Here is a 14,700-nt window from a genome sequence, read left to right as displayed (position 1 = left end):
CATCTCCATGTTCACTATTAAGAGAAGTAGATTTGGTTATACATGCCCCACTTATGGGCACACTAGGTTTGGTACAAACACAGAGCAAAAAAAGTACCTTATCCAAAAAACATTAAAGCTTTGGGTTTTGTCCAGTTATAATATAGAAGTTTTTTGAACACATCTGAAGTTAAACAAGCTAAAGCCTCTTTCTCACAGACTTAGCAGCTTGAGTTTTCTAGAGGGACCTTGGACAGAGTGTTAGTGTAAATTTACCCTACTTCACTCCGCTCTTACACAGTGATGTGGTAGAAAGATGCTTCTCACTATCATTAAAAATGAGGCACATAAAACTATCTGCTTGTCCCTGTACACAGAACAGTATGCTCTGATTTCTCTCCTCCTCTGATCTCACCTGAATCCCTGGCAGCACACTTCAGTATTGCATTTTTTTTCTGTTACTTTTTAACAAATATATTTACCAAAGTCTGGTCTTCAGCAGTATAGTATTGATTTGAATCCTGAATGCAAACATGGGTGAATTGAACTAATTTTTCTTATACATGTAAAGAAAATTAGAAACCTTCAAATTATATTACGTATAACAATAGACCAAGTAATTCTGTACTGTTTTACTGAACCACCACATGCAGATCATGCTAATACTTCTGGATTAATTCTCATATTGATTTGGTTTTCCAAAGAACATCTATTTACCTGAACTGCTCTTATCCAGAGGCTTTAACTCATACAGTGCTTGGTCCTTTCCAGAAGTCATTAAGAAGCAGATGAATCTGAAATTTCATTAGTTTCCATAATAGTAGCAATCAAAAACTCACAAATTGCAAAGGGCACCAGCTCTTTACCAAATTCATAGAGGGTCTGCCACTGTTCCCGTATTTTTTTTTAACATCTCTGGGCTGATGTCATCATGTGAGGTGGTAGTGAGGGAAGGATTTTCTCTGCCCCATAATGCAACCTAGCATGGTAGGGTTGAGGTGAGATGTATTTAGGTCCCTTTTAACACTGGAGCTTCATCTGCCCTTGGGAATAATTTAGTAAAGGGATTTGCTTGATCAGTTTCCATTAAATTGAGTGCTTCAAGGATCAAATTCTTTTTCAGGGAACAGTGATAGCAATCTTCTGCATAGATGTTGCAGCAGATTGCATGCAGAAGTCAAATATGTGGCAAAGGGATATTGTGCACACCAGCTGAAAATACGTCTACTTGTCAGACAAAAAGAGTCCTCACTCCTTCTGTGTGTGCTCTGTCAGAAAAAGTATAGCTGGTATCATTGATGCTATATGAAAATGTGAAGTTACTTCCTGTAAACTGTCAAAGTTAATGCCTGTTTGAGAGGACACCAGATAAACCATATGTTTCAGTCTCAGGCTGCCTATAAATTTGTTGCCAAATTTGTTAAACACACTGCTGATTGTGTTTTGTCAGCTGTGAATCCTGTAGATACAGGATTACATCCTGGCCCCGCTAAAGTTGGAGTTTGGGAGTTTTGGTCATTTATCTAAAGACTGAGACATAGGACTAGTGAATCACAACTTACAAAGGGTTTTGAGATAGCACAAAAGCAGTGCTCACAAGAGAAATACAGTCCTTTTCCACCCCTGCTCCTTACTCAGCCTTTCCTGTGGTGCAGCCTTATACAATCCCTCCTCGTGCATCTTCCCACACTTCCTCTTGCAGGAATTCTTGTGTGGTTTAAGGGTGTCAGGCAAAGGGCTCTAAAACCCATACTCCTTTGACTTAGCTTTGTTTTAGAAGAGCATAACTGTGTAAGCATGGACAGAATTTGTCCATCCTTACAGATGATCAGGCCTAGTACGTAAACTACACTTGAGTTACACCGCACTTCAGTAAAGCCAATGGAGTTACATCAGTGTAGCTGAGAAATTAATGTTCATATATCATTCCAGCATGGGCTGTCTCCAGTCATTGTTTTCATCTGCTGCTGCCTCTAAGCCACCAGCTCTTCCTGCCTGAAAATGTTTGAATCCTCTGTTTTCCTTGCCACCTAAACTGTATCCAATGGGCAACAGTTTTTCCCTCAGATATTTAATATTGATTAGATAACTGAATTTAAATTTTAGAACTATGAAAGTTTGGAAACGTCTGCAGACATTGAATAAAGTCTGTTTTCTCTTCCACAGTCTGTGAACAGCTGGAATCCTCAGCCTGAAAAGACTTCTTTGTTTCCCAGGTTTCCATTACACATTTTTGTACCACACATGCAAACTATCCAGGCCTGTGAAGGAGGCACAATTCTTATTTTTTGTGAAAGATGTTTGCCATTTTCCATTCTGACCTCTCCTTGTCCAATAAATGTTAAGTTGTTAAAAACATTCCTATTTTTCCCTCTGCAGCTATATTTTTAGTACAGATACTGGGCCAAAGTTTGGTTTTGCACCAAATTTAATCCTGTCACACACAATTAACTTCAGCAGGGTTCCTCTAGATTTGTATTGAGGCATGACACAAACTTACTTGTTGTTAATCTCTCCCACTGAAGCTGTAGAATTAATAGGACATGTATTAACCATGGTACCAGCTAATAATTTTATCAGAAGCATTGGTGAAGAGCTATATGTTCTTTTTTTTACCTTGTATTTGTAAACATAAAGTGCGTTACGTGATTTATAGACCTTACTCTGCAATCTTTTATTGAGCATAATTCTTGTTTTGATATGTGACTACACTGATGTTCCTCTAATTTTCCATTATTAGACCTATCAAAAACTGTTCCTTAATAGTGTTACCTGAAAAGCGGATTCATGCCTGGTGTGCAGTGAGTCAATCTTAAGACACTCAGGAGAGATATTATATTTTATTCAGGCCTGGGTGCTTAGTGGATTTTCCACAAATTAAGCACACCTAACAGCAGGTTCAGGTGCTTCTTTTATTCACAAAAATCACAGGTTAGTACTTTTCCAAACATGCCTTTTAGATTGGCCAGTGATTATAATACAATTATAATACAGATTACATGAGGCTTTTATAACTATGCATGCTCAGGGGAAGGGTCTTTAAGCCAGGCAGGGGTCGGTCTGACCTGGAGGCATGTTTTCAGTATTATAATCAAGTTTGCTTCAGGACATTTTAGAAGTTAGTTTCATTGCCAAGTTACTTAATCAAATAGTCACTTTGCCAGGTTGTCAATTTGATGTATGCTAACGATTGTCTATAACCACCTGAAAGTGTGGAGTATACTTCTATCAATTATTAACTATGGCCACTTGCAAGCGTGAAGTGTACTACATCAATAGCATGCTGGGCATGTTGTTAGTGTATTAAATTCTTCAGGAATTAAAATGTTACATAGATAACATTTGCTCTTGAGTATTAGCCTGGCTCTAAATCCTTGGAATAATAACACTGGCTGTTCAATGTCTGTCTTATTTTGTCCAAGGTAACAGAATTCTTTTCAACAGGTAGGAGTTGGTTAAGGAATCATTGAATATGGATAGAAATGACTATGAAACCGAGTGATCCCCACTTCCTAGAGTTATATGACAATATTTTCAAACCTGGTACTAAAATAAGAAGATTGACTTACAATATGTAGATATTCTTTGCCCTTGCAATTTTACACTCAAAGAGAGGGACTGTAGAAAATTGCTTAGTCTACGCTTTACCAGGGGCAGAATGAACTAAACTCTACTCTACTCTACTCTACTCTATTTTTAGCTATACCTGATGGAAAATATACAGCTTGATACTGAAAAGATTCCATGTAAACTCTGTTGCTTTCATATGCTGTATATTCCAAGCTGAAATAACTTGATGCTTTGAAAAGTTTTTCTGTGTCTTCTCTGAATCTCTGTCTTATTTTCTGCCACAATGCACTGTGGAGAACAGCATACACGTCTCTTCTTTGCAATAACTTGCTTTTTGGGGATTGTGTCTTCAAAGCATTTTTGAAGACAGACAAAAAGACTGTGATAACCAAGACATTTTTACTGATATGCAGAGCAACCTGGATTCAAAGAACTGCCTTTTGGTGACTGTCCCCGATGATACTTGAAAAGACCTGGAACAAATACAAGTAGAGCATTTATCTGTGCCATGCTTTTAGTCAGCCTTCTGCCTGATCTGGAGAAGTTAACAACTCCAGATTGACTAGAAGGAGGTTATTTTAAGGACAGACAAATCAGGATCACATGGACAGCAATGTGAAAATCTGGTATTAAAAACTGCCTTAGAATCATGCGTCTGATTAATGGGGAGATCAAAAGTAGTCCTACAGCTAGGGATATTGGTTAACTAAGGTATGTCAAATTTTTTAAATGACACCACCAGAAGAAAGATGAGAATATCATCCACTAATGGCCAAACTAGTTAAAAGACAAATTTTCTAGATCTTAAATCTATTTACACTGAGGGCCCAGGTTAAGGACATGGTCCTGATGTTTTTTTATCAGTGTGGAATTAATTTTTGCAGAAACACATATTTCCACTAAACCCTCACCTTTCAATCTGTGTACACAATACTTAATGGAATTGACTGCTCATAGAATAAGTTCAAGCACAGATTTCAAAAACAAAGCTGCTTCTTTATTATTAAGTGGATATGTCATATTAACATCACATTTGTCCTGCCCTTTCAGGAGTATGAGATGCCTCATTTCAAAGTCACCTTTTCAAAAAGACTCCTGTGTTAGCTATATACATCAATTTCATTTCCTAAAACTTCCTCCTCTTATTTCTTGGGTATTCTGTCCCTTTTCCCTCTTTACATTGACAGCATTTTTCTTGGTCACAAACAGAAATGTTACATCTCTGGATTTTATTTTATTCCAGTCAATACAAGAACAGCACAGGAGCTCAAATAAATTATAACTCTGAATAATACTAGTTTTAAAAGAATGCCAAAGCTTCTTGGCGACCACATTTGTGAACCAGAGCCAGAGAACCAGAAACTAATGTCTAGTAAAAGATGTCAGATTCAATTCTTGCTGCCAATGTCTGGCGAGAATAACCTGCTCAATAGATGGTTTACCTCATACGACCCAGTTGGCACTCAGAGCAAGGATGCCTAATCATCAGAAAGATAGTACAGGTAAATTATAAGGAAAGCATGTAGTACTTCCCATACATCCCATTTCTTCCATACTATTATTCTCCGGATTTTAACACTAGGCATTTATCCATAACAGTACTGTTAGGGGCTTATAGCAACATCAGTCTGCTTAAAATAGTGAAATATTTGGGATTTGAATCATTGCTGGCAGTCGGTGCTAGCCCAGTGGATTCAAGAGAGCTTCTGCTCTTCTTCACTGACACTACATACCTTTGACTTCATTTTCATAAGGGAATGAAATTATAAAGTCCCTGTATTTCTGTGAAAATAAAATCCCTTTGGCTTTGGCCTTTGTCTTTGGCTTCCCCACTTCCAAAAGAGACACCTTTTTTCCTGGTTTGCTATCTCCTGAAAATGATTCAAATTCCACAGATTCTCAAGGGGAGATCTTTCTGTCTTCCCAAAGCCATGGGTACTTGTGCAAGAAAACAGTTTAATTTGCTGCTCTGGTTGAGGCATGTATGTGTAACTATTCCTCTAAGGGAAAAGGCCAGGAAAGGATGCTAGCCTACCTTTTGTAAATACAAATAAGGCTGATCATTTTTGTGATAGCCAGCCAATGCATGAGTGACACTATTTCATTTTAACAGATGTCTGCAAAGATTATGTATTGTCTGGTAATTGTGCCCCTTACTTCCAGAGGCCACGCTGAATATTGCCACCCAAGAACTAGAGAGCAGGACCTGCCTGGGCCTGGCTGCTTCTGGCGATGGAGAAGGTCAAGAGAAGAGGCAGCTGGAATACAGTTGCCTGCTTTGCCACTGTTGCCATAGAAGAGGGTTGGATAGAGATGGTAGTTGAGACACGCATAATCTTCAAAGCACAATATAAGCTGCAAGTGTGTGTCTTTCATTGTCCAACACAGGCACACTGAGCAGTAGGTCCAGGGCTGCATTGTCATCTCCCAACACTTCACTTACCTAGGCAACGGCCTATGTGGCCTATACCACATCCAGCTCTGAAGCTGATCAATCAAAGCCATATATTGAATTGTACAGTGTTATTTTAAGGGTTAGAACACATGATTTCTGTCAAATACTTTAAGCAGATCTAGCCACATTTCTGTTCTTGTTCCAGAAAGTTGGGAGATTGTGTGTTAGATTTTGGTGGCGTATTGGAGCTATTATTACTCATCCCAGAAGCAGCCTTGAGTAGGGCCTCACCTGTACTGACTGTGATGGAATGGCATGAGAGCAAAAACGGGCAGCAAGTTTATCTGATTAGTGGCTAATTGACAGGAACAGGAGCTCATATCACCAGCACCAAAGTGACATATCTGAGAGTATGCCTTAGGTGGCCCTATAAATTAGAAATATTATTTTAAAAATATTTCCCTCAGGCTATATAGAAGCAATTCCCTGCACTGTAAGCTCAGCATGCACAAACTGTTACAGCTTGGCAAACACATGCTCCTCCAAAAAAGTCTGAAAACAAAGTCCCATCTTCACTACTTACTCCTGAATGGATCTCCATCAGGCACTCCGTCACCTTGACAACTTGATCCTAGTGAGGCCAATCAGATGCAGTTGGCCATTTTTAAAAAGCGGATACCAGCACATCTGTCTTGCCTTCTTTGACAAACGAAAGAAAATAAGATGCAAAGAAAAATTGCTGGACCTTTGGTAAATGAACAGGACAAGTAGGTCAAAATTTATGCCTACTTACCATAGAAAGCCCAAATAATGTAAATACCACCTGAATTCCCTAAATAGCATTTCATTAACATTGTAAGAGCTCTTGCAAAGCCAAGAGATCAAATTAAAGCAAGAAAAGCATGATCAAAATGAAGCAGAGATCAAGTTTGACCCATTAATTCTGACTGGCAAAATGTTAATGAAGACCAAGTTGCTCAGTACTTGTATTGTTCAGCAGGGTCCCATTCAGGAGATCATTTCTCTATGGTGCCCAAAATGTGCTTTGCTTTGGTATCAGCAGCTTCTGTGGTCATTAGGGAGGTCAGTCCATGTTAGGGCTGCCCAGCACGTTTAGTCCAGCTGGCTGGAGACATGCCATTTGACAAAAAAAAATTGTTTTCAGTGCTGCTTGCAGTGTTCACGCCTGACAAGATTTCTGCCTGACTATGCAACTCCCAGATAGCAGACACAATTTTCAGTTTATAAAATCTAATGAATAAGCTATCCCCTGGGGTTTGGCAGGACTTACTAACTGCTTGAGATCTGCTGTAACTTTCTCCATTTGGCCTAAACTCTCTGATAAGGGATGCCTCAAAGTTACACAACTAAAAGCCATCTTTAACCACTCAAAAAAGCAGACTTGTTTTAGAGACTCTGAAAACTACAATTCCAGCAGGAGCATATGGGAACAGTTGCTGTGAAAATCAGGCCACTGTCATAAGTGAGTGCTTTAGGCACACGAGTCTGGAAAAAGAGGCTAATAAACTGAACAGCATCTTTGGTGAATGACCTGCCAGTGGCATTCAGTCGAAAGCTTGGAGGTAGCAGTTTGGATTTCATTCATTAAGATTTGCATGCAACTATTTTTTCCCATTTTCTGTTAAAGGAACATTATGGAACAACAGTAAGGACATTTTTTTTAGTTTGGGTTCTATGCTTTAAATGCATTTTCTATGAAGCATGTGTTTGGCTGACAGTTGCAATTTCATCTTAGCGGCCTCTTTGATGACATGCATTTTTGAAACAGATGCTTGTGCTGATGAAGCGACATGTTCCAGGGTTAAGTGGGCCCTCCAAGACATAGCTCTGACTGCTTACTGCTGGGGTCCCTAAACTACTTCAGTGGTTTTGGTTTAGCTCCCTGAATGACAGTTCTTCCGATGGTTTTAGCCTTCAGCCACATTCCTTTGCTTCCTCAGAGACTTTTCCTGGCTCTACTATGCATGCAGAGGACAGCGTTCTAGCAGTTCAATCCTGACTAGTTTTCTTTTTTTCAGAGGCATTATAATTAACCATATCCATGGGTTACATGTTGGTCCACCTGCCAAAAACCAATGCACAGCAGCAAGTGAATTTGTTAGTCAAATTTTTATAAGCAACAGTGATCTCCTATTTTGCAGCCATCTGTCATGAAGAGATGCACACGCCTCCATTCAGCACTTAAGAAAGCTTGCAAGAGAAGAATAGTCCAGCTGCCTACTCAAAGTCTCCAGGGACTGGTGCTCAACTCACAGTTTATCAAGGCCATATTCTTGTTTCTTGCTTTGTCATTTGATCTGTCAGTGCTTCAGATCCCTCTCTGTATAATGAGAATACTACAGCCTCCCTCATCTTACAGTCTGTTGTTTTAAGGTGTAAATTTCCAAGGGCTGGGAGGCATTCTAACAGTATAGTAGGATGGACCATAATTTTACTCCTGTCTACAAACCAGCCTGACTATGCTTATGTATCTTCCACTTTTAAGCAAACTTGCTCATAAGGAGTCAAAAGTGTCATTCAGAATCAGCAGTTGTCTCTCTTCAAGGCTTCGAGGAAACATCACTATTTGTCCTCCAGGTATTTGTCTATTCCTCTTAAAGTTCACATTTCAAGTTGTGTTGTATGAGAAAAAAGACAAAACCAGATCCATTTAAATCTGTGATCCTTGCCATTGTCCCCTTTGTCACAGTGTATAAGTACTTCACTGCTGTAAATTAGGTAACAGCTAGTACCCCTTTCACAGGTAACACTCCCTACCACTTATGAGGTACTTTTTGGCAGTAGCTCTAGATGATCACTAAAAAAAACAGTTTCCCTATTTTTAAGAAGAAACAAAGAAAAGAGTACAGATCAAGTGCATAATGCCCTATTTTAGCTCTGAAGTGAGATTTAAATAAATAACGTTTAGGTGCCAAGTCCAGGTGTGGAATATTTGTTAAGCACTCATATCCTATAGCTTTGCCAAGAAAGGGTCTCCCAAGTGCTAAACTTGTGTTTCTGCATATGCTCAGGACAGTTTCTGTTTTGACAAGGCTCATCCATCCTTAGATCTGCTGTTCAAGAGTTTAATCTGATGTCTCTGGTAATCCCTACCTCAGCCTTCTGCTACAATTCAGATATCAGTCATAAACTGGTTTTGGTAGGATTTATGTATTGCGGGACAAGCCAATTTACAGTGTTAATGCTACTGTGGGAGCATTAGCAGATCTCCAGGGTTTACTCCTGAGCAGTTTGTCTAGTTTACCTGAAATTCTTGAAAATATATGTATTTCTTCTACTCATAGTTGATGTCCAGACATCATTTTGGCTAAAACAAAACATCTGGATCTCCTGAAGATGTTTCCAATATCTTCTCACCAGACAAGCTTTACTTCCCATAGGGCAAAAATACTAGTGATTAATTTGTCCTTATGCAAGGCAACAAGTATTTACTGGGAACCAGAAGACATCTAGGAGGCAAGGGACTTTGCATCAGTGCTTCAGGAGATGGAAATGAGGGGTCAGAAAAGAAACGGAGGCATTACATTCCAGTTCCCTATAACAAGCAATAAATAAATAATATCTAATATTCAGGTTACCCTATCTTTGTTAAGTATGGTGATCAATAAACTACAGCTATAGATTAAAGACTGAGGCAGTTTGAAATTCACTCCATTTATTTAATGAACGAGTGGAAAATATTCTTAGTCCCAGCACCTGCTGTTGAATTCCCCTGCTTTTCTGTGGTTTTACTATTACATTTTCCAATTTTAAAAGAAGTGAAGAAGACTAGACACAAGATATTGTCAAATGCCCAAGGTAAATAAGCTAGAAAATTATTAAGAAAATTATATATAATTTTCTGTAATAGCAAAGGGAATATTAAATGAGCAATATCAAATTAAGAAAGGATTCTGACAAAAAAGATAAAAAGTTGAATGGTGTCCCTTTAAAACAAATGTCCAAAATATCCACTGAATCCTAATGTGTGGAATCTTTATGTTGCTTCAACACAGAATATGGAATATGAATCAATCTTAATTTATGCAGTAGATTAATTACACATTTTTAATGTGAATCAGATCACTCAGGTTCTGTACTTACAAAAATCACCTTTATTGGCCCCATATGAGAGCTTGGTGCCAAGACCACCCAGTGACATAGCTTTACTTTGAAGGATGGAGGAAACTTTGTAGTCTTAAATTCTCATGCAAATGCTGATTCTCAAATTCCTAACTTACAGAATAGGAAGATGGAAACTCATAGCACATTACAATAAAAACACCCTTTGCACCTCGAAGAGAAAAAGTCACTTGTGAGGTTCGCTTCTGGGTTTCCCTATGCTTCTCCTAGATGTCCCCAAAAGGGAACAAAGGAGTTCTTATCTTAAAGGCAATTATCACACATCCACTACTTCCAGCCCAGGTCATTATGTAGGTGCTTGAGAAGCTGCATCATTAAATCTGTTCTGCTGTTCTGGAAGGGAAAGACCTAAAATGGGAAAGAAGGCCAGTACCATGTTAAACTACTTAAGAGGTCAAACAAAATCTGACTGTAGCCAGCAATGTTTGGATTTTTCCTTTGGCTCAGAGAACAAGCTGTAAATCATCCAGCAAATGTGTACTCTGCAAGGGGTCAGAGGAAAAAACATCTGCCCATACTGGGCAGCCACTTCAGTCCCTCCTTGTCGCCAAGTTCCTGAAAAGTGCCCAGAAGCACCTATTCTGATGCACTAGGTCTTCTGCCTCTTCCTGGGCTGGTGGGTTCATGTCCACCCCAGACCCTTGTGCATTAAGTGTAACATGGAATATGCAGAAAGAAGGGGAAGAGCAGTCATGAAGCATTTGCTTGTTTTTCTCCTGACAAGGCTGCACTTCTTATGCTAAATTTTTAATCCCAGTTTGAAGGGGATTATGGAAACCTTGAGAGGAAGAGTGAGCTCCTCACTCCTCTTGGTTTGCGTCCAGTCCAAAGGCTTAAATATCAAGTATGTTCCAGCCTTACCCTGATGACAATTTGTCTACTTGCAAGAAAGGAGATAAGATTCTCGGTTCAGTAAAGAGCATAAAACCAGACCGCTTCCACTGCATTCAGCCTCAGTAGAAAAGCCAGCAAAGCAGGAGGTGGTGAAACCTCCATGGAGAGCACGGCAGCATAGGAAAAGTGCATGGGATAGGGAGGGGTAGTTGCATTAACATTTCCTGACCCGTATTTTTCCTATGAATATATATTAAAATATATACATAGATTTGTGTCTGTGTATTTATCAGTCTCCAAAACTACCAAAAGTACAGCATTCGTCAGTAACAACAGGGATGAACTTTTAACAAAATCACTGTTCTGAGACATACTGAAAAGTAGAGTAATTTCATAGGTGTGGGGAAAACTTTTTTCACTTTCATATACCTGTAGCTCTGCTGCTTTCTGTTAGGGTAAAGCAAACAAATATAAGGATAACTCCACAGTGCACCAAACATGGTGAACTTCACAGCTACCTGCACTCATGACATTTTTAGTGTTTCAATATGGGCTGAGATAGCAGTAATCTGCAAAAGGGATGGAAATGATCTCTCATTTTTCTCTGAATGTGCTATCTACCAACTTGACTTTACTGACAAGAATTTAGGTTAGAGCCGGACTGGGTATTTGGCTAATACACTGGCTTCCTGCCTTCACCTTGAGATTTTTTTTTTCCCCTAGGCATAGAAAAACTCAGAAGTCTGCTTAAAAATGAAGAAGTCGTGACACCTAGCGGTGAGTTAAACACCAATAACCTATCCTACAAAATTCTCACTTGTTTTCCATAGGCACGTTGTTCTCAGTCACATTGCAGTGTGAGAGGTGTGGGCATTATCCTCATGATTCTGGACATCCAGGCAGCCCCTCATTTCTTCTACAGTCCCATGCAATGTGTGTGTGTCTTACTGCATCAGACTCCTGTGCCTCTCCACAGATGGCTCCATTCATTAAGACTCAGTGTGCAGCCCTTGGTCATGCTCCTTACTGAACATGACATTTTGAATAGCCATTTATACTGAGATCAGGTTAAGTGCTTTGCCTTTGGAGGGAAAGGGAGCATGGCAGAATCCTGGCATAAGACCAAGTGGGGATTTTGGACTTTTTTTCATGTCTAGTACTTATTCATCAAGGCTCTTTTTAGAAGGTGACTCAAAAATGTATTGTATGGCATGCAGCAAATTCCTGGCAGGCAGTTTAAACTGACTCAGTTGTTGGCAAATTCTTTTGCTTTTGAAGACTACTTAGAGTCTGCCTTGGTCAGCAGCAGTCAAAAAGTACATACTGGCTGTGATACCATGACAAGAAGTCGCACTGAAAAGCAGTAAACCAGTCTAGACATGTGCAAAAAAGTTATAGGTTCCTTCCAAACAGTGGCAAGCCTTGGATATGTTTTGTTTTGTTTTGTTTTTTAGGGAGGCAGAGCAATGTTGAGTTGTGCTAGTGGTAACTAAGCTGCAGTCACCAAGTGGCAAACTTTCTTGGCTTGTTGAACTAGCTGGTTGGGGACCTGCCATTTTTTATCACAAGAATGAGCTTCAGTACAAGAAATTTCAAGTCAAAACATCACTGTATGTTGTTCGGGAATCTGGGTGCGTGCTTTTTTGCATCTGTAAGAGCTGTTAGCAGTGCAGCCTCCCAGTTTCATGTCCATATTTGTGCATGCTATATCAAGAATACTTTCCATTACCTTCAGTGAGACAAACTCTTTCTTCCTCCTCTGTCTTTCAGAAGAGATGCATGACAAAATTGCATGTTGTAACCAAGAAATGGAAACTAGATCACTTGAATATACATTATTTTCTTCATCTAAAGATTTATTTTACCACATGTCCACATGTATTAGTACCTGTAACTCCCCCAGTTTTCTGTCTTGGTTATAATTAACACTTCTACCACCAAAATGTCTAGATATAAGGCAAGTGAATATAAAAACATTGGTTCTGTCCAAAGTGTTCCAGTTTCCATCCCTTGAATCATCAGCATGTGACCTGGTCTGTGCCAATATTAATAACCATTGCTCATGGCTTTCAAAGAACTCAAACTATTTAAAAATTAGTTCTGTTTACAGTACCTTCTAGAGGAAGTATTTTGTAAAAGTGAATAACTCTAACTGACTAGTGGCTACCCACAAAATATGACTATCCAGTAACAATATGAATAATTTAGAACTAGTTGGCAAGGAATGGACATACTGTTGGAGAAAACATCAAGTAGAGATCAGATCCATCAACTGGGAGTCCTGGGTTCTTTTTCCACTGTACCATATGTTTCCCATGCTTCTCTGACATAGGCAGGCCTAACTGCAATGGTGTAGGCAGCTACTAGTCCCAGTCATCCCAAATCACACCATTTACTTTTTTATACTGGGCTGTGAGCTGTGGGACTGAAGTTAAGTTCAGCTGTCACTCCTAGAAATACTTGCAGTCATGAATTGGAGCCCATAGGTGTGTTAGTTTATGCTTTGCCTTTGTTTTTCCCCCTGTGAAATGAAGGTGGCCACCAACTGATGCATGACAAGCTTGTCTGAAGTCCCTGGTATGGACCAAGGGCTAGTGTTACTTCAGTTTTCACTGGCAGTGGTGCCACTGCCATTGCTGAAGAGAAAGAACACAAAATGGAAAAGCAGTACTAATGCTGGCAGCCCTATATCCTGAAATATGTAATGCAGTTCTGGAAAGAAAAAGTGAAACATCTGGCAGAGCTGAAAGTTAGGCTAATTCCTTGGGTACCACTTGTTCCATTTTGTATTTGCCATTGTTGCTACAGATTCTAAGCAGCCTCAAAACAGTCACAAACAGAAGGAAATCTTTCTTCTTCTAGCCTCTCTCTAGGAGAAATATCTTGACAGGTTTATAAGGGAAGGGAAGTTGCACACTACTTAGCATGGCTGTGCTAGCCTGTGAGGCAAAGTTTTTGGAGTGCCAAATAGAAGATGTGACTTTGGACTGTAGGTCCAGCAACAATGATGTGTTTGATCATTCTCCTGCCAGGCAGAACTCTCTGCTGCAGTCTGTGTTACACAGGTACACCAGGGCCTCTGCTGTCTCTTGCTCTTGCATTTTCATGATTCCCCGATTGACACATGGGGCACAACAAGAATTGTGAGGTATGAAGTAGCTGTCAAAGACAGCACTGAGGATTAAATACCTAGGCGATACCCACTTGCATAGGACTTTGAATGGTCATCTAGGATGTGCTTTTTAAACTAGTCTCTGTATTAAGTGCAAAGGTGATATGGACAGTGAATCCCCAGTGTATCACTCACTTACATGGTTAAGCCTGCAATCACAGAATCACACAATGGCTAGGATGAGGAGGGACATCTGGAGATTGTCTAGTCCAAACCCCCTGTTCAAAGCAGGCTCAACTTGAACAGACTGCTCAGGACCATACTTGGCTGGGTTTGAATATCTCCGAAGTTGGAGGATCACAACCTCGCTGTGCAACCTGCACCAGTCCTGAATCACCCTTGCGGTAAAAAAAAAGGGGGTTCTGATGTTTAAATAGAATTTCTTGTATTTCAATTTTGTATCCATTGCCTCTTGTCCTTCCACTGGATACTACTGAGACGAGTCTGGCTCTACTTAATTCACACCCACTGTATCAGGTATTCCTACCTATTATTAAGAATTCTCTCCGATCCTTCTCTTCCCAAGGGTAAACAGTCACAGCCCTTATCCTCTCCTACTATGTCAGATGCTCTATGTTCATGTCTCTCTTGTACTGAGAAGCCCAGA

The 14,700-nt window shown here is 39.7% G+C and overlaps 1 protein-coding gene across 4 annotated transcripts in view; it reads left to right on the top strand.

Moving 5' to 3' along the window:
- LOC116964757 overlaps positions 1-14,700 on the top strand; it is a 207,398-nt gene that overhangs the window by 155,480 nt on the left and 37,218 nt on the right. For 3 of the 4 annotated variants that reach the window (XR_004408929.1, XR_004408931.2, XR_004408930.2), the window contains one exon: positions 11,645-11,698. The exons of the other annotated variant lie outside the window; for it this stretch is intronic. The gene's annotated coding sequence lies outside the window, so the exon portion shown is untranslated. The remainder of the gene's footprint in view (positions 1-11,644; positions 11,699-14,700) is intronic. 4 annotated transcript variants of the gene reach the window in all.

This window comes from Tyto alba, unplaced genomic scaffold, assembly GCF_018691265.1.
Source record: "Tyto alba isolate M040663 unplaced genomic scaffold, T.alba_DEE_v4.0 Super-Scaffold_14, whole genome shotgun sequence".
Lineage (NCBI taxonomy): Eukaryota > Metazoa > Chordata > Aves > Strigiformes > Tytonidae > Tyto > Tyto alba.
Note: the sequence above shows the minus strand (reverse complement) of the source record. Positions and strands in the feature narration are given on the sequence as shown.